Source organism: Euprymna scolopes, chromosome 27 (assembly GCF_053919585.1).
Source record: "Euprymna scolopes isolate OS-2025 chromosome 27, ASM5391958v1, whole genome shotgun sequence".
Taxonomy (NCBI): Eukaryota; Metazoa; Mollusca; class Cephalopoda; order Sepiida; family Sepiolidae; genus Euprymna; species Euprymna scolopes.
Window position 1 is genome coordinate 63,654,909 of NC_136508.1, and position 25,341 is coordinate 63,680,249.

At 32.9% G+C, this 25,341-nt stretch overlaps 1 protein-coding gene across 1 annotated transcript in view; it reads right to left on the bottom strand.

Moving 5' to 3' along the window:
• Window positions 1–14,528, bottom strand: part of LOC145248868 (putative G-protein coupled receptor 156) — a 144,138-nt gene extending 129,610 nt beyond the window's left edge. The window contains exon 1 of the mRNA XM_080110616.1: window positions 14,345–14,528. The gene's annotated coding sequence lies outside the window, so the exon portion shown is untranslated. The remainder of the gene's footprint in view (window positions 1–14,344) is intronic.
• Window positions 14,529–25,341: the final 10,813 nt, after the last annotated feature.

The window sequence follows — 25,341 nt, forward strand, 5'->3', positions numbered from 1 at the left end:
GGTTCTTCCAACAATGATGCATTTCATTATCTTTCAAAAAATGCTTTCGTACATACATGTGTTTTACAACGCTCTGCCATATAACATGTGCTTTTAAAAAGTCTCTCTCCGCGCCAACTGATGCTGCCCATAGCCAGCGCTTTCTCATCCTCGACTTCACACGTCCATCTTCCCCGATCACTTTGCTTCTTCTTTTGCACGATCACGTACTGTCCTTTTCCCCCCTTTTTTCTCCTTCCCCTCATGACATCAGTGCGTGCACACTTGCTTAATTTGCATATGTACTAAGACGGCTGCTACTAATGTTTTCACTAGTCAGCTATCCTATGGCCGCTGATGATTTTCTCACATGCGCGCCATACGCGCTATGTTGCAAAAGTTAAGAAATTACTGAGGAACTGCAAATTAGTGAAAGGAAGGAAAATGGAGCATACATTTTGCTTAAAGACCACAAACCAGACTTTAATACAAAGTTGGCCACTAGATTAATTAATCCGACTAGACTAGAAATTGGAAAAATAAGTAAGAAAGTTTTGGATAGAGCTAATCTGAAAATTAAAGAAAAGTATAACTTAAGCCAATCTATAAGCACCATTAATCCTATTAGTTAATTCATGGGTATTACTGAGACGAAGAAATGTGCCTTTGTTCAATTTTACATTATGGAGTATTACACGTCAATCACGAAATACCATTTTCAAAAAGCGATTGGAATTGCTTTTACGAACATTTATGGAAGTGAAATTAATATTCTAATGAACTGTCGCGCGACGGTCATTGTCTTCAATACTGAACAATGGACTAAGAATAGCCAAAATTGCATTTTTTTACGTAAGGGTCACTACTTATAAAAGCCAGAGGCCACTCAAGGATAAGGGTTAAAGAGTGTACAGTAGTCAATGGGACACTATTATAGTGACCGTTAGTAGTGTAAATTTGATAAACTACAGTACTTAAGGGGAACGGCTCATCAAGAACTTGTTTACGTTGGACTTGAAGACGACCATATTGTAGCCAGTTGGAAAGCAGAAGATAGTTCCACAGGTGTGAAGTTCTAAGAAAAAAGCTTTGTTCATGGAATCTACGTTTAGGTTTAGGCACAGATAAACTGTGGGGGGAATTATTGATAGTGTTTACAGCTAAACAAGTGTTTCTCGTGAAAGTTTGGCGAGGGGGACCAGACATTGGAGCTCAGATGAGTACTTGTTATAAAAATAACGGATAAAACAGAGACAGGCTCGCAACGACTCTTCTGTGAGGTTGTAGGAAAGAGAAAAGAGCGTCCCTACTAGGCTACGAAGTCTATTTTGATATGTCTATGCGACCATTGGATTCAGCGTAAACCTCAAACTTAGTGTGACAATATTGATGGATTACAAAGGATTGATATGCCACGGAGACAGACATCGGAATTCAAACGATGGAAAACGAAAAGAGAAAAAAAGCAGAGCAAAAAGAAAAAGGAAAGAAAAAAAAGTTGAAACTGTGTTAAATGCTTATAGGAGTAATAAAAAAAAGGGATTGATAATGAAATATTCTGTTTACTCCACAGGGAGTTGATTTGCTAAGAAGTCACTTTTTGCAAAATAAAAATTGATAAAAAAAAATAATTGCCCTTTATTCATCCATGTTAAATTTCTTCAATAAGAATGGTTTTGTCATCTCAGGGAAATATTTGGCTATTTTTTTGTTTATTATTATTATTATTATTATTATTATTATTATTATTATTATTATTATTATTATTATTATTACCACCACCACCACCACCACCACCACCACCACCACCACCACCACCAGAACGCCGCTGGTTCTAAATTTTGTTAAGTAGGTGAATTAATTGTTAGGGCTGAGAAAATTGACCAGACAACAACTGTGATAATTGTTAATTAAATTATCTACCTTTTTTCACGTGGTTGAAACTTTGATTAATTAAATATTAGATTTCGGAAACTAACCCCAAAAAGGGGTAATGACAACTTATTCATAATAGTACGGAGAGATGGAAAATAGATGAGTAATTATTATTACTTTATCCAAAAAGATCAGTCGTCATTTGACTTGAAATTATCTTTTCTCTTCAATGATACAGACCTTGATGAAAAGTTCCGGACGACTTTCCCTTTCGATCTTTTTATAACGTGCTTTGGATCGCTAAACTAACAGTGTTTTCTGTGCCTGAATGAAAAACTTGAAATAATCTGTGTTAAGGATAGAGAAAAACCATTGAAGATTAAACAAGAATCAGTGATAAGTTGTAAACACGTTAAGAGACACGTACTAAAATGAGTAGGAATAAGTAAACTTTTTCAAGGAAGTTACAAACAGACCGCATCCTCCCTCCTCTAAAAATTGGATATAGTAAAGTGTGAGTATTGTTTCAATACCATAGATGAATATTATAATTGGAATTAATGTTAAAACACAAGGGCTGATGTAAAGTACAATAATATAAACCTATAAGACACAGGGTTGAATCGCTTCAAATATAACAGATGAATATGACATGTCATGTCAACCGAAGCTTGTCTGAAGATTACAGGTATGATAAAAAGCAAGAAATAAAAAGTATTACTATTGTCAGCTTCTGATTTCTGCCCATCAACTACTCTTATGAACCGATCAGAGAGAAATGATTTAATAATTGAAAAGACATTTCCAGCTATAATGTAACAGGGGATTTTGTGGAATAAATCTTTGTCATACTCTATCAAATGCCTTTGATATGTCAAGAGCAATTGCCTTAAAAAGGAAGCCTCCGTCGATAGATTCGCTAATTCTATGATATATAACTATATGCTGTAGATCTAGCAAAACGAAAACCATATTGTGTGTCACTGAGGAGGTAATTTTTGCTGAGATAGTTGACTACTTCTCTATTTAACACAGATCGAAGCACTTTACTCATGACGCATAAGAAACTAATTATTCTGCATTGAGAGAGAGAGAGAGAGAAAGAGAGAGAGAGAGAGAGAGAGAGAGAGAGAGAGAGAGAGAGAGAGAGAGATGAGCGATCACCTGAGTTTTTAAATACGGGACATACTGATGAGGTTTTCAGGGCGTTGGGAAGCAATTCTCTTTAAAGCAACGCTTAAACAGCTTTGTAAGTATGGGAGTTAGTTCTGGTTGAAGCTTTTTCAGCACTATGATTGGAATGCGCCAGGTCCAGTTGCTTTACTGGAATCGAAGTTTTTGATTAGCTTGGTAATATCACGCACAGATATTTGTATGCCGCTTGTGTGTTTTCAGACATAGGAGGAAATACAGGGGATTGAAGACCCTGATCGCAGAGGGTAGAATTAGCTGCAAAGTTCTTGGCAAAAGTTTGGCTTTGTCCGGTATTGACAAAATTACCTCAGGTCTATTGATGATGGTTGGGATAGGGCCCTGTTTGTTATTTGCCAAAACTAGTGAGAACCAAGCTGCTGCTCAGCTACTTTGGATTTGACAGACTGCGCATACAACTCTCTCGCATTCTTAATGACTCTTTTACAGTGGTTGCTGGCAGTCATTAATGCGACTTTAGTCTCAGTACACATATTACGTTGGAAGCAATGGAAATAGTGATTTCTGCGCGTAATAGCAACAGCACATTCTGGATAGAACCATGGCTGATTGTTAGGTTCTTGCTGGAATTTTTTCGAGGGTATGAAGCGGTTATACCTACAATTAACCATTTTGTCAGGGCTGGTACTATATTCTTTTTAAACATAGAATGCAAAGGTAAATCTGATATGAATGTACGGACGCTATACCAGTCAGCCATAAAGTATCGATATACTGTACGATGAAGGAGTATGTCAGAAGATTTATTACAATTTGTTTTTATCTTAACTTAGACAACCGAGTGATCGGAAGATAGAATGGAGGATGAACGTAGCTCAGAGTAAGTTGTGAGTTTTTGGTTTGTATATTTAATCTTTACTTCTTAATGTAGTATCTATCTATCTATCTATCTATCTATCTATCTATCTATCTATGTATCTCTCTCTCTCTCTCTCTCTCTCTCTCTATCTATCTATCTATCTATCTATCTATCCCCCCCTCTCTCTCTCTCTCTCTCTCTCTCTCTCTCTCTATATATATATATATATATATATATATATATATATATATATATATTTGTCAATGTAAAGACAAATTTGTTATGTAAAACAGTAGTTTGTTGCTACACAGTCATGAGCATGTTTCGGTCTACCAGTATTTACCAACTAGAGACCTTATCAGGCAACAACCCTTATTTCCGAAATAATTCAAGATTTTGAATTCCGTTTTCGGAAATAAGGGTTGTCGCCTGATGAGGTCTCTAGTTAGTAAATACTAGTAGACCGAAACATGCTCATGACTGTGTAGCAACAAACTACTGCTTATGTAAAGACAAATGTAACTTGCTCTACTTCTGTATTGAGCACTCTCGTATGAACCTCGTGATATTTCACTGGTTAACCTACTTTTGGAAAATAGCAACCTCAAATTATATATATATTGGATATGTTACTATTTGCGACATGACAATTACGTAGGTATCATTTGTTTCACTTAAAATTCAATATTTTTTTGGTTATTATAATATAGAAGCACCCAATAATGTTTAATCATTAAATTATTAATGGGACCAAATCCTTATAAAACTATAACTGATTTCTTTAAGATAATGTTGTTTTAATCTGTATTTATAAATTATATGGATGTATTCGATAGTTGTAAATACTTCCAGATTCCTTTTGTAACGTTTTAAGGGGAACCAACACGTTGTACACTTTTACGCACGGGACCCACACGTTGTATGCAGTCTACGCCGCAAAAGAGACAAAGAATAGAAAATAACTTTAACTCGTTTTTTTTTTTTTTTTCCTCATTCTACTCGTTACCGCTATGACGTATCTCACGTAATCGTCTTCTCGAAGTGTTCTCGAACTCCATCCACGTCTCTAGCGTGATCGTCCTCTTTCTCCTTTTTATAGTTTTCTTTACCAGTGACGTCATCTCGCACGCATCTGCATACGCGCGTCCGCGCTCTGTTACACTTTTAAATTTCAAGTCATGAAGTAATTTCCAGCTCGTAATAAAATAAGAAATGCATTTTGATAGTAAAAATCTCGTAACAGCATTTTAATTTATTACTTTTTTTTTGGTGGGGGGGGGGTAGTGGTAAGTTCGTAAGGAATATTCGTTATGTGATGAATTTATGTATATGCAATAAAAATAGCTTTATGTCATCTTTTAAATGTTATTAAATTAGAAACTATTTCGACTTGATGCTGCAAGAACCGCGATTTTCACACAATGGAGTCTTTTTTAATGTATCGCTCATGGCGAAAAAATATTAAAACATCTTTTTCCCTTCTGTCATTACGTAATACTAAATTGAAATATTCATTTGCATAAAAATACAAAAATACATAATGAATAAATTAAGCACGGAACCATTTAAAAAATGTGCCGATAATGGGTGTCGTTGGTTTTTCCTTGGTTTCAAATACTTCAAATTGTCTATCCTACTCTTAACTAGAAATATCTCAGTCACCACAGTACCACATTCACTCGTTACAAAATTTATAAACAATGTCCTACGTAAGATAAACCCAAATTTGAAAAAGTTGTATTGAAATATTTACAGCAATAGCATTACATTGGCATGGGGAAAGAGAATAAACAAGAAAAAAAAAAAAATCGGTCAGTAAAATCCATGAACAAAGCTTTTTTATTAGAACTGCACGCCTGTGGAATTGTCTTCCGTTTTCCTGCTTTCCGGCTGACTACAATATGGTTGTCTTCAAGTCTAACGTAAATAAGTTCTTGATGAGCCGTTCCATATAAGTTATCAAATTTAACAAATTTTCATTACTAATGATTATTATATTGTCCAATTTCTACTGTATACTCTTTAACCCTTATCCTTGAGTTGCCTCTTTGACCTTGATAATGAGTTGATACCTATGAAAAAAAAAAAAAAAAAAAAGTCCAATATGAACAAGTTCTAATTGAATCGTCCCCCTAAGTAATCCAAGTTTCAAAATTCCCACTGTTTACTATGCTAAAATCACAATGACTAATGTATACCTATTAACCCTTATCCTTGAGTGGCCTCTGGGCCTTGATAAGTGGTGACACCCTTGTAAAAAAAAAAAAAAAAAAATACTAAATTGATTTAAACCGATTGTTTTATAAAAACATTCTTAACGTCATAATCTTAAGAAACTGTTCAGCCCTTCCACATGATTTCTTCTTCTTTATCTTTATATAAATAAAACAGTAGATGCATTATGTATCTGTGTGAAAATATTTAACCGATAAACTCTTAAACTGCTGGTCACACGACACTGAAATTAACAGGAAATAGTAATAATACACCAAGAATAGTTTACAACGAGTAAAAATCTTTGTCCGAATGGATGATGTTCATTTCAACTTGCCGACATATTTCTATTACTTTTGCGCATGCGCAAATACATTAATAGCTTCAAGTGGTTTGATTTTAAGCCTTTCTTATCAATCCTGCCATAGTTTAAACGGTAGGGAACGAAAATGGGACGCTAAATGTTTTGGTTTAAATTCTAGCTGATGTCATCCAAGTCATTTAAAAAAATATTTTGAAATCGGTACTATATATATATATATATATATATATATATATATATATATATATATATATATATATATATATATATATATATATATATATATATATACAGGGTGTCCAAAATGTCACTTAAGGGTGGAAAATCTTTGCCATTTTAACATTAATGATTTTTTTTCTGTATCTCAAATATTTTACAAATAATATTTTGGAAATTAATTAGGGATAAGTATAGCATTGAACAACGTACGCAAGTTGTGAAATTGTTTTACCAATATCAGGGGTAAATTGTTTTGATTCAAAGAGCTGATAGCCGACATTTGCACTGATAGCCACCAATAGCAATGGCCAGTGACTCCCTGTCTGAGAGTACATCTTTCAAACTGCTTGGCCTAACGTTCACAGGAAACATGAGTTGGAACAATTACATTGAAAACATTGCCAGGGCCGCTGCGAAAAAGGTAGGCTCTCTCTACCGTGCTAGAAAACTACTGACACCTGAAAGTATCCTGTACCTCTATAAGGCCATCATTCGCCCATGTATGGAGTATTGCTGTCACATTTGGGCTGGTGCATCTGCTACTAGTCTCTCACTCCTAGACAAGGTTAAAAAAAGAGTCACCAATCTGATAGGACCTGAACTGGCATCTAAGCTTCAGCCTCTGTCCCATCGACGAAACGTTGCATCCCTCTGCCTGTTCTACAAGTATTTTAATGGTGAATGCTCTGATGAACTGCAGACACTTGTGCCCCCACGACGTAGACACCCTCGACAAACCCGACAGGCAGCTAAATCCCACCCCCACACAGTAGAGATCCCTAGATGTAAAAGATCTTTCTACTCCAGTAGTTTCTTCCCCAGAACCGCTAGACTCTGGAATTCCATTCCAGGTTCCTGCTTCCCTAACTGTACTGACATGCAGAAGTTCAAGTGCAACGTGAACCGACATCTTGCTGCCCAAATCCCAACATAGTGCCCCAGTAGTTGCTGCCCCTGATAATAGCCCCATACACCAAAGTGGCAATGCGCCTTGTTTGGGGGGGGGGAGTGTAAAAAAAAAATGTAAGAGATAGCACAAGTGACAACACAATTCGAAACATAGTGCATCGATTTGAAGACCAAGGAACTGTACTTGATTTTTCGCGAGGTGGCGGATCTCGAAACGTCATCACAAATGAAAATAGGGAAAGGGTGCGAGAGAGCGTGGAGTTAACTCGCAATTCAGAGATTCTGCAATCCTTCATGAACAATGTTTTGGAAAGAGCACAAATATGCGGAACTGAAAATGGGCAACATTTAAAAGAGATTATTTTTTCATAAATAAAGATTGTTTGAATTTTGAATTTAAAAAGACATTCCCAACGTCTTAGTGTGATTGTGTTAAAATTACAGAAAGATATCATTAAGCATAAAGAATCTATTTACGTTCAAAACTCGTTTTGATATATATATATATATATATATATATATATATATATATATATATATATATATATATATATATATATATATATATGTATATATATATATATATATATGTATATATATATATATATATATATATATATATATATATATATATATACGTAGTTTTTGTTGTTGATTTTTTTTAACGATATTAAGGTTAACGTCTCCGCCTTGGAGATCCGGTGTTTTCTTAGAAAGTCGCCCATTTTTTTATTTGGACGTATTATTTTTATTTATTTATTATTTTTTAAAAACAGTAATCTACGTACACGCGTGTTTCGGGGCCCTTCTCTTCAGTCTAGCTTGACTGTTGTTAGGATTCGAACACACACACACATATATATATATGTGTGTGTAACATTCAATAATAATTAATACGAAATCTGCATGAATTTAAATATACTCAAGCGTACTTTACGACCGGGCAAGGCCGGGCGGGCGCTCTCTCCCCGCTATTTAATTAATAGTTGATAATTGATAAAGATAATATCATAACCGCGTTTTTAGAATGGACACTCAACTTAGAAAAATCGATTTCATTGAATTTGAAACGACAGTAAAAACGGTCCAACATTTTCCAAGAGTTTATTTAATTTAATTTCTTTAAGTGACTTTTTATTCGATAGTTTAAAATCTTTCTTTTCAAATTTCGAACAGTCACGAGTTTTGATTGATTTTTTTCAATTATTTACAATATATAAAAATGGTTGACTTATTTACGTAAAAAAAAGAAAAACCGACACTCATTATGATGAATTTGTAATAGTTTTTTTTGTTTTAATTCATTACTTTATTAATATAATAATTGCAAAAAATAATAACGAATAACCATGTTCTTAAACCGAACACTTAAAAATATCGATTTTATTTGCTTTAAAATCACACTGAATATTTTGAATTAAAAGAAAATACGATGGAGGGGGAATTTAAAACTATATCCCTGCAATAAAATCTATTTTCAATTGATATTTATTCAATAATGGCCCAATAATGTCCGTGTGTGTATCTGTGCATGTGTGTGAGAGTTCGTTCCCTTATGGACTCCGAAACGACTGGGCCGATCAAAACAAAAATAACAAAAACAATTCACACAAGTGTACTCTATGTGTCTGGGAGTTTACTTAGATAGGTTTTGCATCGGGATACTTTTAGTAAGGATCGATAATCGATAAATTCGATTAAAAAAAGGAACAGCCCGATTTTGACCAAAGGTAACACGCTTATACAGCCTAATATCACAAGAACATTTGAGAAGTTTTATCATCGCACAAACAGAATGGACCGACGTATAAAATCAACAGTATGTTCTTTAATAAGAATGGGGCACGTTCGAAATGAATGTTTCTGTTGCGAGCACAATTGAACCAGGATACTTGACTTTTGCATTTTTAACTTATATTTAGACCATCATATAAAATATTTTTTATGAAATCAACAGTAAGTTCTCTACAGTGCAATGTAGGTTACGAAGTAGTGTGGACTAAGTCACTAAATGAAGCCATGCGAATCTTCCTCTTGGATCACCGCGGAGGGTCCTCCATTAGAGCGGGTAATTAATCGATTTGATTGGAAAGAAAATGGGCGATTTTACCGATTTTGATGACAATAAAAGTATAGGGGTATAGACATTCGTTTTTCCTCAATATTGAGAAACGTCGGGTCTCCTTGCTAGTACACACACACACACACACACACACACACACACACACACACACACACACACACACACACATATATATATATAAAAGTGAAAGTGTGTGTGTGTGTGTGTGTGTGTGTGTGTGTGTGTGTGTGTGTGTGTGTACACATTTCCATACGCAATAACTCTGTCAATTTTTAGTCTACAAACTCGAAATTTGATATACAGGGTACTGAGATTTGGAAAAATCGATGTGACTGGATTTCTGCTAGAAATTTGTCGATTAAGGGGTCAAAGTTAAACGATTTGACCTTTGAGAACTCTACCAAACTCCCCCGACAATTTTTAGTCTAAACACTTGAAATTTTAGATATAGGGTCCTTGAACATGGATCTAACTTAATAACTTGATTTGAGCCCAAAACAATAAATGTTAAGGGGTCATAATAAAACGAATAAAGAAAAGTTATAAGCTTTTATACTTTTCGTATTTTTTTAAATACATTTCCATTCATATATATATATATATATATATATATATATATATATATATATATATATATATATATATATATATATATATATATATATATACTTTCATTTCATTATTTAGAATAATTGGTTAAGTATATTTTATTTGGATCAAAAGATTAAAACATTATCTGCATTCATGTTTGAAAAAGTTTCATTTTGAATTTTTTGAGATGAGAATTGATTATTTGTATTTGTATTATTCGAGGAAGCTTGCTCTCGTTCCGTCAGCCATGACCCATATCGATTTTATTTGTTTTAAAATCATGCTAAATATTTTAAAATATATAAAAAAAAAATATTATGGAGGGGGAAAATTTACGTAATTCACAATTGCAGACGATACTAAGAATACAACTGCGAATTACCTAAGACATCTACCCGGTCATGGCTGGCGGAACGAGATCATGATACCCCCCCCCCCCATGGATTAAATAAAGATTTCTGTTCGAAACTGCACACAGAATCTTGAGATCGATAGCGAGATTCCTGAGTTCAACAGAACATATATACATGAAGAAGTTTCGGCGGTTATATCGATCGGAAAGTTGTGAAAATGACACTCAAGATGAAAACAATAGTCCGAATTATCCAAATAATACGAATAATCAATGCTCATCTTAGAAATTTAGAAACATAAGTTTTACTTTATTTTATTTTTCTATTACATATAACTTAAATATTATAAAAATAAGAACAGATATGTCAGTAGAGGGCATAGGACTTGGAGCACAAGTACACGGAGATTCTTATCGATTCCTGGAAAACGCCGGGTGTCCCTCGATGAGGTTAAGGACCATAAATTTACCAATATGTATGTCAATTAATGTCACTGTACAAACATACAATCTCCCCCTTTCACTTAATCAACCTTGAGTAAAGCCCACCTCTCGATTTAGTATTATGACTCCTTCCCTGCAGGCTACAACATGGTCGTCTTCAAATTCAATACTAATAAATACTTGTCATAAACCATCCTCATGAGTACATACATAATAAAATTTAGTTTATTGCATTTACGATTGTAATTCCTCTCACAAAATTCTTCCCCATTAAAACAAAATCTATCTTTTAAATTAAACTTTATCCCTAAGTGGCTTTTGGCCATGATATGTGGTTAATTATAAGCAAAATAAAGAAGAAGAATATTGTATCCCTGCGCTTATTTTATTCCACCGAACCTGCTCTGATGAACTCACTGCACTTGTATCCCCTCATTGTAAATACCCCCGAGCAACTACTAGTAAAATCCCACATCTTCACCGTAGAGATCCTTAGATACCAGAAAACTTTCTACTCTTAATAGCTTCTTTCTTCGGACCACTTGTCTGGAATTCCCTTCCTGCTTCCTGTTTCCTCGAATGTACGAACATGCAGATATTTAAATATAATGTGAACAAACATATAGCCACACAACTCCCACAGAGTATGCTCCTAAATTGTAGGGCAGAGTGCGCCAATCCCAGTGCACTAGTTTGTCAACTTAACACCTGACCTTGTGAAGAGGTAAATAATATATATATATATATATATATATATATATATATATATATATATATATATATATATATATATATATATATATATATATATAAATGAATAACAGTATAGTTACATTCCAAGATCAAAATATTTATTTTTCATGCAAAACAGCTTCCCCAGCATGTTAAAATTTCGGTTCCTTTTTTTTTTTTACAGATCCGTTTCGTTATGCAGAAACAAACAGTTATTGTCATGTCAATACCGGCTCTTATTGCGCATATATTCTTCAGAAAAAATGAAAAATTCTTTGCTTGAGCATAATAAAAATTGCATGGCAATATAATGTCGAAAGAAGAAAAAAATTGAAAAAACATGTTATATATATATATATATATATATATATATATATATATACATATATATATATATATATATATATATATATATATATATAGTTTAGTAGAAATGGTAATTAATAAAGACTGAAGAAAGTGCTCAATACTGTTGTAGAGCAAATATGCGTTTTATTTTTTATTACCGTATCTTTCTGTTAAGTTACATTATTGTTTCAGCTACCCGGCCGTTTTTTTTTGGCCGTCTGTAGCTTCCTCAGACTTTTATAGAAATGTTCGTTATGATGGGATAAAATATATATATATTAGTAATGGGATGATTCCAATATTTTCCCGATTCCGATACAATAACCGTTTTCGATTCTTTATAAATCTCTAAATATTTAGCCATGGAGTTGTTATTTTTTTTCACGATTACCGTATAAACGCATGTTAAATGCGCATATATTTTCTCAAACGTAACTTGGAGGGCAAGGGGGGGGTGTACACATTTTAGTTTTACTAGTAGTTTAAAATCAATAGATATTTATGATTTTATCATTAGGACCAGTAATGAAAGATTTTGTTTTAAACAAAATCAAATGAATATAGATAATTAACGGAATCGTTTTTAACATCGGAAAAATAGTGACAGATTTTGCCGATTCCGATACCCGAAAAGTTCTGATTTTTCCGATTTCGACTCTGACTCCGATTAATTGTCCCAAAACTAATATATATATATATATATATATATATATATATATATATATATATATATATATATATATATATATATATATATATATATATATATATATATTCAATTTATCTTTACATAAGCAGTAATTTGTTGCTACACAGTCATGAGCATGTTTCGGTCTTCTAGTGTTTACAAAAGCGGAATTCTCAATCTTGATTGGGAATTCCGCTTTCGTAAATAAGCGTTGTAGCCTGAAGAGGTCTCTAGTTGCTAAATACTAGAAGACCGAAACATGCTCATGACTGTGTAGCAAAAAATTACTGCTTATGTAAAGACAAATTGAAAATGTAGCTTGCTCTACTTCCGTATTGAGCACTCTCGTATTAACCTCGTTATATCTCATTGGTTACCCTATTTCTGAAAAATAGCAACCTCCAAATATATATATACTACCATTTCAGCCCGACGTTGCCCGGGTGTTTGGAGGTGTATGCTGAGCAAATAAAAAATTAAAAAAAAAAAACAAAAAACGGTCAATTTTTTAAAATTTGACCGTTTTTTGTTGTTGAGTAATTTTTGTCTGAGTAATTTGGAAGAGACCGCAGAGGTCAATTTTTTTTTTTAACTTTGACCCCTATTATGACCCCTTAACATTTATTGTTTTGGGCTCAAATTAAGTTATTAAGTTAGATCCATGTCCAAGGAACCAATATCTAAAATTTCAAGTGTTTAGACCCAAAATTGTCGGAGGAGTTTGGTAGAGTTCTCAAAAGTCAAATCATTGAACTTTTACCCCATAACAGCCAAATTTCTGGCCGAAAATCGATCACATAGTTTTTCGCAAATCTCAGTACCCTGTATATCAAATTTCGAGTCTGTAGACTAAAAATTGACAGAGTTATTGCGTATGGAAATGTACACAGACATACAGACACGTTCACACACACACACACACACACACACACACACACACACACACACACACACACACACACACACACAAAAACAAAATATATATAATAACATGTCATAAAAAAATAATAAAAAGAAAAATTGTGTACTACTAAATAAAAGGTGTTGTTTTTTCTGATTATATAAATTATATATATATATATATATATATATATATATATATATATATATATATATATATATATATATATATATATATATATATATTATGGGCCGGAAGTAAAATATATAAGTTCATTATTCAATTTCAGGCAACGCTAGGATATTCAGGCTAGTATTACAAAACACAAACAAACGAACAAACAAACACAACAAACAAACAAACACAACAAACAAACAAACACAACAAACAAACAAACACAACAAACAAACAAACACAACAAACAAACAAACACAACAAACAAACAAACAAACACAACAAACAAACAAACACAACAAACAAACAAACACAAAAATCGTGTACTGATACTGTTACTGCTGAGATCACAGGAAATAAATTTTATACAAATCTCTTTTATGAAGATGCTTGTAACATTTTCGCAAAAAAAAGAAAAGATAATAAAGACGTACGAACAATTCAATGAAAGCAGAAAACATAACAGACGCTTAAAAATAAAGAAATAAAAATGATCGCCTACTTGTTAAACGGCCGGTCTATTTAGTTGGAATTCCCTCGCCATACTTTCCTTGTTTGACGGGCGAAATAAACGGGGGATTTTCAACATTGCAGCCACAGGTGCGCGTTGAGCTCGCTGGCAGCCGCGTCGTCTGCTTCTACAAGAAAAAACACTTCTTTCACGTCCGCTGAAAGTTGCATTTTGCAGAGAGAGAGAGAGAGAGAGAGAGAGAGAGAGAGAGAGAGAGAGAGAGAGAGAGAAGAGGAGAAAGAGATAGATAGATAGATAGATAGATAGATAGAGTATGTGTGTGAGATATATATATATAGGTGCGTGTGTGTGAGATGAATACATGTATGTATATAAAGATATATATATATATATATATATATATATACGTTACCGTTTCTCTCTTTCTTTATATATATATATATATATATATATATATATATATATATAAAGAGAGAAAGACAGAGAGATGGGGAAATATAAGATATTTTATAATTCATGTGCAAAACTAGGAAAAGAAATACTATGACTGAAATATTTTCTGGCTGTAAAAAAGTGCCAAAACTAGGCTCTGGATGATTGATGATTCCCTTAATGTGCTACTTTAACTGCGACTTTAAGGGCAAATGTCACATGGTCATTAGCTTTCCAACGCGCCTTCATTTGTGAAATTCTGATCAATAGTCGCTGAAATTTGGAACTTATAAAATTGTCAAAAAAGTTTGTATCTCTCTCTCTCTCTCTCTCTCTCTCTCTCTCTATATATATATATATATATATATATATATATATATATATATATATATATATATATATATATATATATATATATAATGTTGTTTTGAAAAAAGAAAAACCGAATGAATTTATGAAATGATCAACGTTTCGTCCCTATTGCAGAGGACATCTTCGGGATATTAAAAGGAAAAATGCAAAAAAAAAAAAGAAAGAAAACGAGCATAGACCGTACGAAAATGAAAAGGTTGTTTTGGTTGTTTTTGTTTTACGGCATATCAACCCTTTTCAGGTTATTTAAGACCGAATCTAAAGATTGAAGAAATTTTTTTTAATAGAATATATTTGTTGTTTTCAAGTCCGTTTCTACTTAACCCATAGCTGGGACCCAAACAGGTACTACCACTCCAGGTCAGAGTGGGTCTAGGAGCAATAGCAATTAAAGGGTGGCTCCACACTCCCCCAAGCCCGCAAGCTGGGGCCTCCCCATTAGATATAGTTTGAGGTCATATCCAGGACCAAAATGAAAAGGAAGCAGTGTTAGAATCCTACCCATATCGGGAAGGAAACTATGTGTGTGTATGGGAAGGTTGAGTTGTTCAATGTCTATATATACACTTTTAAAAAATACGTTAAATAAATATGTACACCCCCCTCCCTCTAAACTTATTCATTTTGTTTAAATTATTTAAGGATTAAGGAAAAACGGTTAACCAGGATCTGTTTTTATATTTTGTTCTTTGATTATTATTTTCCCTATACTTGGGGCTAAATGGTAGAAGCCCTTTCGTTGCGTAATAGTATTAGTGTTTAATAATGATGCTTTTAGAGTCAGCATTAATATTAAACACTAATACTATTACGCAAAGAAAGGGCTTCTACCATTTAGCCCCTAGTATAGAGAAAATAATAATCAAAGAACAAAATATAAAAACAGATCCTGGTTAACCGTTTTTCCTTAATCCTTAAATAATTTAAACAAAATGAATAAGTTTAGAGGGAGGGGGGTGTACATATTTATTTAACGTATTTTTTTAAAAGTGTATATATAGATTGGGAGATATAACATATGAGAAATATTTGATTGAAATATTGGTAAAGATGCAGTATCTTTCCAACCTCCAAAAATCCTTTAAAATTACCACTATAATAGGTTTTCGAGGACGCTGAAAACGAAAATAACAGTTAAAATCCCAGGAAACGAGTAGTTTCCAAGATATGAAGAAATTATTGTTTTAAAAGTGGCGGATCACTTTTCTATATTAATTTAACGTAAAATGAACACCCATTTTATAGCCACTTTCCTTCGTAGGTGGTGTCTGTTATTTGTTTTTGAGGGGTGGGTATTTGGTAATTATGGCCTGGTAGAGCAACACAAAACCTACCTTAAAAAACGTGTTTTTTTAAAGTTTTCGAGTGAGCTGAAAATGAATATCGCATTTATATTTTCCACAAATAAATATTTTTTCGGATATTAAGCAATGTAATTCTTTATATTATAATTGGCGGTCATTGTTGTACGCGCAAGCGCGCATGTTTTTGTTAAAGACCCGGAAAATACTTATTTGCGGCAGATTTAATATTGATATGATATTCGTTTGCAGCACACCTGAAAACATTTCGAAAACAAGTTTTTTTAAGTAGGTTTTGTGTTGGTCTACCAGGCCAAAATAAACACCACTCCTAAAAAAATTAACAGAACCCCCCCTCCCCCCAAAAAAAGTGGCCATAACGTGGGTAGTCATTTTATGTTGTTAATATAGAAAAGTGATCCCCACTTTTTGAGACACTAAAGGCAACTACACAATTCAGGTCATTAGCTTTCCAACAAGCCTTCATTTGTTAAATTTGGATGAATAGTCGCTGTGATTTCGAAATTATAAATTTGCTAAAACGGTTGAATATATATATATATATATATATATATATATATATATATATATATATATACTGGTAGCCAAATTGAATATTAAAATGGTCATGTCTTTTGTTCTAAGGGACGAAATTAGATGGAAATTTGCAGGATTTTTGAAGATTCTAATACTATTCTACGGTTAAAGTTTTCTGACAATTGGTAAAAAAAGAACCTATATTTTAAAACCAATAAAATATACCCAAATTCGCCTACATTTGTATATATATAGTGTCCTGGCAGGCCAGCTTTAGTTTTGCTGCTTTGGGATGAATTTTGCTTAGATTTTTTCTTTTTGGCTTGGTTGTCTCCCTGCGGCTTTGCCACTTATATATATATATATATATATATATATATATATATATATATATATATATATATATATATATATATATATATAAGGACTCGTAACCAAATTTATTGAAATGCTCATATCTATGGTTCTATAGGACGAAAGTAGATAAAAATTTGCAGGCTTTTTGAAGATTATAATCCTATTCTATGGTTTAAATTTTATGACAATTGTTAAAAGCAACCTATATTTCAAACCAATAAAATATGCCTAAATTTGCCTACATTTGTATATACATAGTGTCCTGGGAGGCAGCTTCAGTTTTGCTGCTTCGATTGCTCCCCTGTGACCTTGCCAGGTCACTAATATATATGAGCCCGAGAGGTATATATATATATATATATATATATATATATATATATATATATATATATATATATATATATATATATATATATATATATATAGTAATTTATAAAATATATATGGCGATTAAGCTACACTGAATATTCGGCATTTCATCCACTCTAGGATTCCTCAGGCTTATGCGCGAATTCTGTGGTTGTTTATCGTTTTTATATGGTCCCCTACTATTGAGGATTTAGTTAGCCAATCAGCTTTCTCGTATCCACCGCGACCCTTCCTATCAGCAAATGGGCATGCATTTTATCAAACAAAGGATCTGTTTTAAAACTAGGTTAGTGGTTTTTTTAATTTTTTTATTTATTTTATATATAAATATATATATGTGTACATACATATATGCACATATATACACATATATATATACATACATATATGTGTGATCGTTTATGTATATTCATGTTTATTTAATTTATTTATTTGTTTATTTTCTATTGTTTTTGTTAGCTTTAAAACTATTTTGTATCGCTATCCTAGAGTAAATTTTATCTTGTGAACACAGTTATTTGCCATTTCTCTTCTACAGTTTAATAGATGTTAGGGTTCTTTAAAGTACAGGATAGCAAATTTTTCATGAAGGCATAATCTACATGGGTCGTCTAGATGCCTACACGTGGTAGCTTGTCTTATTATTTTCCATTCGACTACCGGCGAATGTCCGCTTTCTTTGAGTTCCCAGTATTTATTCGCTAGTGTTGTTTTTATACGGTGTTTTTTTTTTATTGTTGAATGTACTTTTGTGGTCATAGTATCGGGTTTTGAAATCTAAAGAAGTCATGGCTACGTAATATTTCTTGTTATTCGGGTTTTCTTTCACAAATATTGTTGCCTGATAAACTACGCTTTTAGTTAGACATTTATTTTGAACTGGGCAAAGTGTGCGGTGTCTACAGTTGCATTTATCTTGCTCATTATTAGTATTTTTATTTATAGTATTGTTGTTCTTGTCCGGGGTTGGTTTATTATCACTATTATTATTATTATTGTTATTATTATTTCTGCTAGTGATAGTTATATTTTTGTCATGGTGTTTACCTTTTTTATTGTTTATTTTGTTGTTGTTTACATTGTTTTTATTTAGTATTTTGTTATTATGTGCTTTAATTATCATCTCTAACTTTTCGCACCAACTGTAAGATAACTTTAAGGTATTTTTATTGAAGATTTTGTGTAAGGGGTTGGTTGCGGGAAAGTGTTTTTCAATAAGATCTAGAAATTTCTTGGCTGATAGGAAGGGACGCGGTGGATACTAGAAAGCTGATTGGCTAACTAAATCCTCAATAGAAGAGGATCATATAAAACGATAAACAACCACAGAATTTGCGCATAAGCCTGAGGAATCCTAGAGTGGATGAAACGCCGAATATTCAGTGTAGCTTAATCGCCATATATATTTTATAAATTACTAACTAGCTCTACCTACGTATTGAACACTTTTGAAGTAAATACTTAAAGTTTACACATAAATCTATACTTTCGTATATTAATTTTATGTGAGTAAATGAAGTAGTTGTAAGTATATATATATATATATATATATATATATATATATAGAGAGAGAGAGAGAGAGAGAGAGAGAGGGGGTATATATATATATATATATATATATATATATATATATATATATATATATATATATATATATATATATATATGTATATAATTATAAAGAAGTGAACCATCGCGTAAATTCAATCAACTAAAATAAAATGGAAAACGGGGTGAGGAAAAGAAAAAAATAAAAAAAATAATGGGGCAAGTTATATGTACAATTCAATAAAATAAATAAGTCTTCTTCAGGTCAGAATCGCCCAACATGTTCCCCGTTTCATCCGAGATCATCAACCTACCACCAGAAAATCTCAACTGATAGAATCGTCCATCGGCCAACATTTGGTCGATAAAAAGGAGTGCGGTCTTGTTTTCTCTCCGGAGTGTTTTTCTGTTTTGTACCGAGGACGCACAAAGTTCCACCTGTCTGTCCTCGAAGCACTTGCCATCATTGCTAACCCCCCTACTTTGTGCAAGCAGAGAAACCTCCGGCTTCAATTAGAATTATTTGGGTAGTCAGGTTTTTTTTTTTTTTTTTTTTTTTTTTTTTTAAGCTCCTCTCCGCTCTTACTCCATACCACTACCAAATATTCTAAAAAAAAAAATAATTTTCAGACTTATGACCCTTGAAAATGTTAGTCTGAATGAAAAGCGCTTCGGGTGTATTTTAACGATCTTGTTTTTAATCGACTTATTTATTTTATTGAATTGTACATATAACTTGCCCCATTATTATTTTTTTTTCTTTTCCTCACCCCGTTTTCCATCTTATTTTAGTTGATTGAATTTACGCGATGGTTGGTTCACTTCTTTATAATCATTCCAAAATTTTGGCAATCGAATAAATATATATATATATATATATATATATATATATATATATATATATATATATATATATGTATATATATGTGTGTGTGTATGATTGTTGAGCTGGATTAAATCCGACGATGTGAAATAAAATGGAGGTGGAAGGACCTAGATACTCAACGTTTCGCCCGATTTATGCGGGCTTCTTCAAGAGGGATGGTCATTTACGAGAGAGTCGGAGGATTGGGGCTATATATAGTGATGCGTCCTCGTCAAAAATTATTTTCACAGACCGTCTGAAACGCGCGTAAACGATTTCAATGACTTAAAAACATTATTACAATGATCCAAACATAATTCTCAATAAAAAACCAAGACACGGAATAATAAAATAATGTTAAAAAATACACATTGTTGGTGACTACTCCCTTATATATATATATATATATATATATATATATATATATATATATACTAGCAAAAGTACCCGTCGTTGACTGGGTCAAAAACAACCTACAGAGAATGGACTCTTATTTATGAAAGTATGATAGGTTATGAAAAGGAAGGGTTGTAAAGAGATAGCTTCGAATTTGGAGGGTATCAAAACCAAAGCAACATATGATGAAAGTAAAAAGAAAATAGATAAACACCATAATTTATTATACCATACCTGTTCATACTGAAACACTTATCACAATATTCTGTGGATCTATATTAAAAAACCTTGTTAAACTTTGAGATATTTACATTCTATGGAGGGCAGGTGCGAACGAACACCCCATAATTTTATTATACCATATTTCTTCAAACTGAAGCATACTTATCAAAGTATACTTACACAGATAGACATGAAAAGTCTTTATTAAAGTTTGTGCCTATTTCCATTCTATGGAGGCCAGGCATGACCGCAGACCCCACAATTTTATTATACCATCCCTATTTAAGTTAAAACATACTTATCAAAGTATTATTATGTACATCTATATAAAAAAAAATTGTAAACGTTTTTTTTTTTTCCATTTTTAAATTTTTTATTTCCATACTTTGTGGACCAGGCGCGTACGCAGACCCCACAATTTTAATGAATCATCATTATACCAGATCAAATATATCCATTCCTGTGTCTCGATACATCTTCTATCATTATATGTGATCAGTTTTATATAATAGTCAACCATATAGGAGCCTATTCATGACCAGACAGACACAGACGTTCAGCTTTATATTATAGATTAGTGGCTTGGCCGATGTAAAATTCCAACGACTATTATTTGTCCGTTAATGTTATAATTGTTATACAATCAGTAGACGATCAATAGGCACATTCATATATAGACGGTCAAATATATATATACTCATCATATATACACCCTTCTATGTTATACAAAACGAATATGTAATATTCATTCTGGCGCCGAAATATATACCCGCCCCCCAGTAATATTACAGTAGAAAGAGTGAGTGATGTGTGTGCGTCTTACACGAGCACAACACTGCCATCTGTTTGTACACTTACACTGAGGGATGATGATGATGATGATGATGATGATGATGATGATAATAATAATAATAATAGTAATAGTAATAGTAATAGTAATAATAATAATAATAATAATAATAGTAATAGTAATAATAATAATAATAATAATAATAATAATAATAAAGGCACTGTACTTTTAACAGACACGTAATTCTTGCTTCCTCTCCTGTATCCTTTAGTTGCCATTTTCCAAGAGAGATGTACCTGAAAAAACTGGGAACAAAATTCTCTTCTATGGGACGGGTTAGGGTTAATGTTAGATGAACATGGCGCTGACTCGAGTGAATGTTTCTTTCCTCTACTTTTGTTGCCTAATATAATCCGCCTAAGAATACAAGGACCACAACCTTGAAGTAATTCCCAAGGAGGCTGTCCTATCATCAGATGCATTATACGGGGGGGGGGCTGCTGTATTTGCCATTTGGTGAATGGAGTCTGGGCCATACCGATGGGGGCTCTTAATGCCATGTTAGTAAGAACCGTTACGGCCTTTCCTTCTGTAATGGTTCACAAAAAATAATCTGGATAAGATAAAATATGCATCAAGTGCGCTTGAAAGCCAAATCACAACGGAATATTATGAAAAAAATATATTTTACTTGTTTTAAATTTATAATTTAAACATATTTTGGAGCCAAACTCCATCCTCAGTATCTTGGGGTTTTTTTTTCTTATTTTTTTTCTTTTCTACTTTCTTGCCATGTTGTAAAGTTGGAAAAAGAAAAGTCTCTTTGTAAAGAGCCGCGCGTTAAAACAACATACTGAGGGTGGAGTTTGGCTTCGAAATATAATTATGTTATAAATTTCAAACAAGTAAAATATTTGTTTATTTTCCTAATATTACGTTGTGATTTGGCTTTCAAGATGCATATTTTATTTTATTCAAATTACATCAACGTTTCTATATTGGAACTCACACCCTTGACATTAAAAAAAATAACCTGTTTACTCATTCTCTCTGTTTCATCTCCCAACCCAAAATTCGGTACGTATTCTTATCTCTTCCACAATTCAGTACTTATGCACTATAACGACCGTGCTATTGTCGAAATCGTCCATGCTGTTTACAGAAAATGCCGAAAGGTGTCCAAACGCTCAGTGCCTTAACCCTAATACAAAAAATTCTAAAAGAAAACATTTTTTTTGTACAAAGGAGTCACCATTTATTAAGGCCCGGAGGCCACTCGAGGATAAGGTTGAATGAGTGTACAGTAGTCAATGGGACAATATCATAGTAAACCTTAGTAGTGTAAATTTGGTAAATTCGATTACTTAAGGGGACAGCTCATCAAGAACTTGTTTACGTTGGACTTGAAGACGGCCATATTGTAGTCAGCTGGAAAGGAGGAAAACAGACAGAATTCCACAGGCGTGCAGTTCTAAGAAAGAAGCTTTGTACGTGGAATTTACGTCTAGGTTAAGGCACAGATAAAAAGTGGGGGAAATTATTGGTAGTGGTTTCAGCTAGACGAGTGTTTTTCGCTCATCATGAAATTAAGGGGGTGGCTCAAAAAGGAAACATTTTTTGCTATTTATTATTGGTTTATTATTTATAAAAAAGCAAAATAATTATCTCGATTTGAAAAAATAAATCATACAAAATCGTAAGAAGAAAAAAAAAAATCACATAGAAACTTTTTTAAAAATTGTTTCTTATTCAAAAAGTAAATATTTATTCATGAAACTTACCTAACAACGAATGTTTTTTTTTCTCTTGATTTGAATTTGAATTTTTCTAAAAATTTTGTAAAAATTATCTAATGAATATTTAAAAATATTGTTTCGGTGCTTCTACATTATTCGGACAAGATTTTGTAGTCGATAAATGGAGTTTTCAGATAAAAAACAATGGTTTCTGCTGATTTTTTTGTCAATTCTAATAAATTACAATGATAACTTCTAAATTATGCAGTCGAAATTACCTAAACATTAACTGAATTGTTAAAAAAAAACAACTTTAATCATGTTAGCAGGTGAAAAATTGCCGTCATCTTTGTTTAATTCGAACAGAAAATTACCTACCTTTTTTAACTCTCTTGTGTCTTTCGATCGTTTTCATCAAATTTTATTTTCTATTTTCTTTAATAAAATTTTTCTACCTTATCGATTTTCATAATTTTTGGATATAATCATCTTAGAAATACGAGGAATACGTAGATACCATTGTTTCCATGTGATATTCAGTAGTATGATTTCCAAATATCTCGTCCCAATTCTGTAGAAACGTCATTGTTTTCTATTTTTCAATGAAAATGTGGAAACTGTGACTAGCCATTGTTGGTTAAAAAAACTTTTTTGAAGATAGATTTAAATTCTCGTTGATGGTGCTTTAGGCTAGAATCTGCTCTTTTTACATTATTTACTGCTCATTTAATATTTGAGGCCGTACTTTGTAGGTAAGACTTTAGAATCCCATCACCATCTTGGTTGCCAACTGTTGAACACGCCTCAGGTATATGATATCTTTTTAGAAGATAGCAGTTAGTTGCTTGGCTGGCATTATCAAAAATGGATTGTACCAGGTTGGTTGGTTGGTTGTTTTTGTTTTACAGCATATCAACCCTTTTTGGGTTATTTAATGCCGAATCCAAAGATTTTAAAGAAAAATTTTTTTAATAGAATATATTTGTTGTTTTCAAGTCAGTTTCTATTTAACCCATAGTTGGAACCCTAACAGGTACTACCACTCTGGGTCAGAGTGGACCTGGGAGCAATGGCAATTAAAGGGTGGCTCCACACACCCCAAAGCCCACAAGTTGGGGCCTCACCACTGGATATAGTTTAAGGTCATATCCAGGACCCCCATTGAGGGACTTTTACCCTCTGCAGGGGGCAGCCGGTGTATTCTAATGCCCCACCGACAGGGCCGGATTGTACCAGGATTATATATAGGAGACGAATTTTACGTGAGAGGATACATCTTGCTGCCCTACTATTCACTTAGGTTTCTGCATCCTCTTCCTAAAAAAATGTGGCCCTTATCGAGGTAGTCGCTTACATTTCAGTGGTAATGTGCCTTGTTTAGAATACATAAAGTAAAACAATGAATCTAATAATTTAAAGAGATGAGATGCCAATAAATATTAGGTAATCAAAAAAGTTCTGTTCGTTTTTTTTTTTTATTGGCCATTGAACGAAGTTGAAATATATACGAAATGCGTGTTGTAATTGTTTTCAAATTCGGACAACCGGAAATAGAAACATCAGGCGTTATAAAAAAAAAAAAAAAATATGCGAACCGTCATTTATAAGAAGGGCTATGACAACAGCATATTCTTTTCCTTTGTTTTCATTCTTCAGATATATATCCATTGATATCTTATATGTTTTTTTTATGTAGAGTGATGTGGTTCTCGGTTGATTAATTGTGTCTGTGTCGGGTATATACTCGAGAGTCAAAACAATGAAAAGAATATGCTGTTATCATAGATCTAGTTATAAGTCAGACAGCTATGAGAAGGATGGAAGCGTCTAGAGATGTCGTTTGAGGCTGTTTGCCTTCTCATCACCGTGCCGCATTTGGGGACATTAAGTAGAACAGTCCCTGGAGTGATTGTTGCGAGTGAAAACTTTAGCTAAGGACACCCCACCCCTCAGACAAGTAAAAAACTACAGTGACAAGGATGACCATAGACTCCCCTCCCCATTCTTTGAGTTGGCCTTGTGCCTAATTGTTTATTTTTTATTTAACATTTGTAATTTTACATTTGCAGAAAATAAACGATAAAAACCTCACCGTGCCGCAT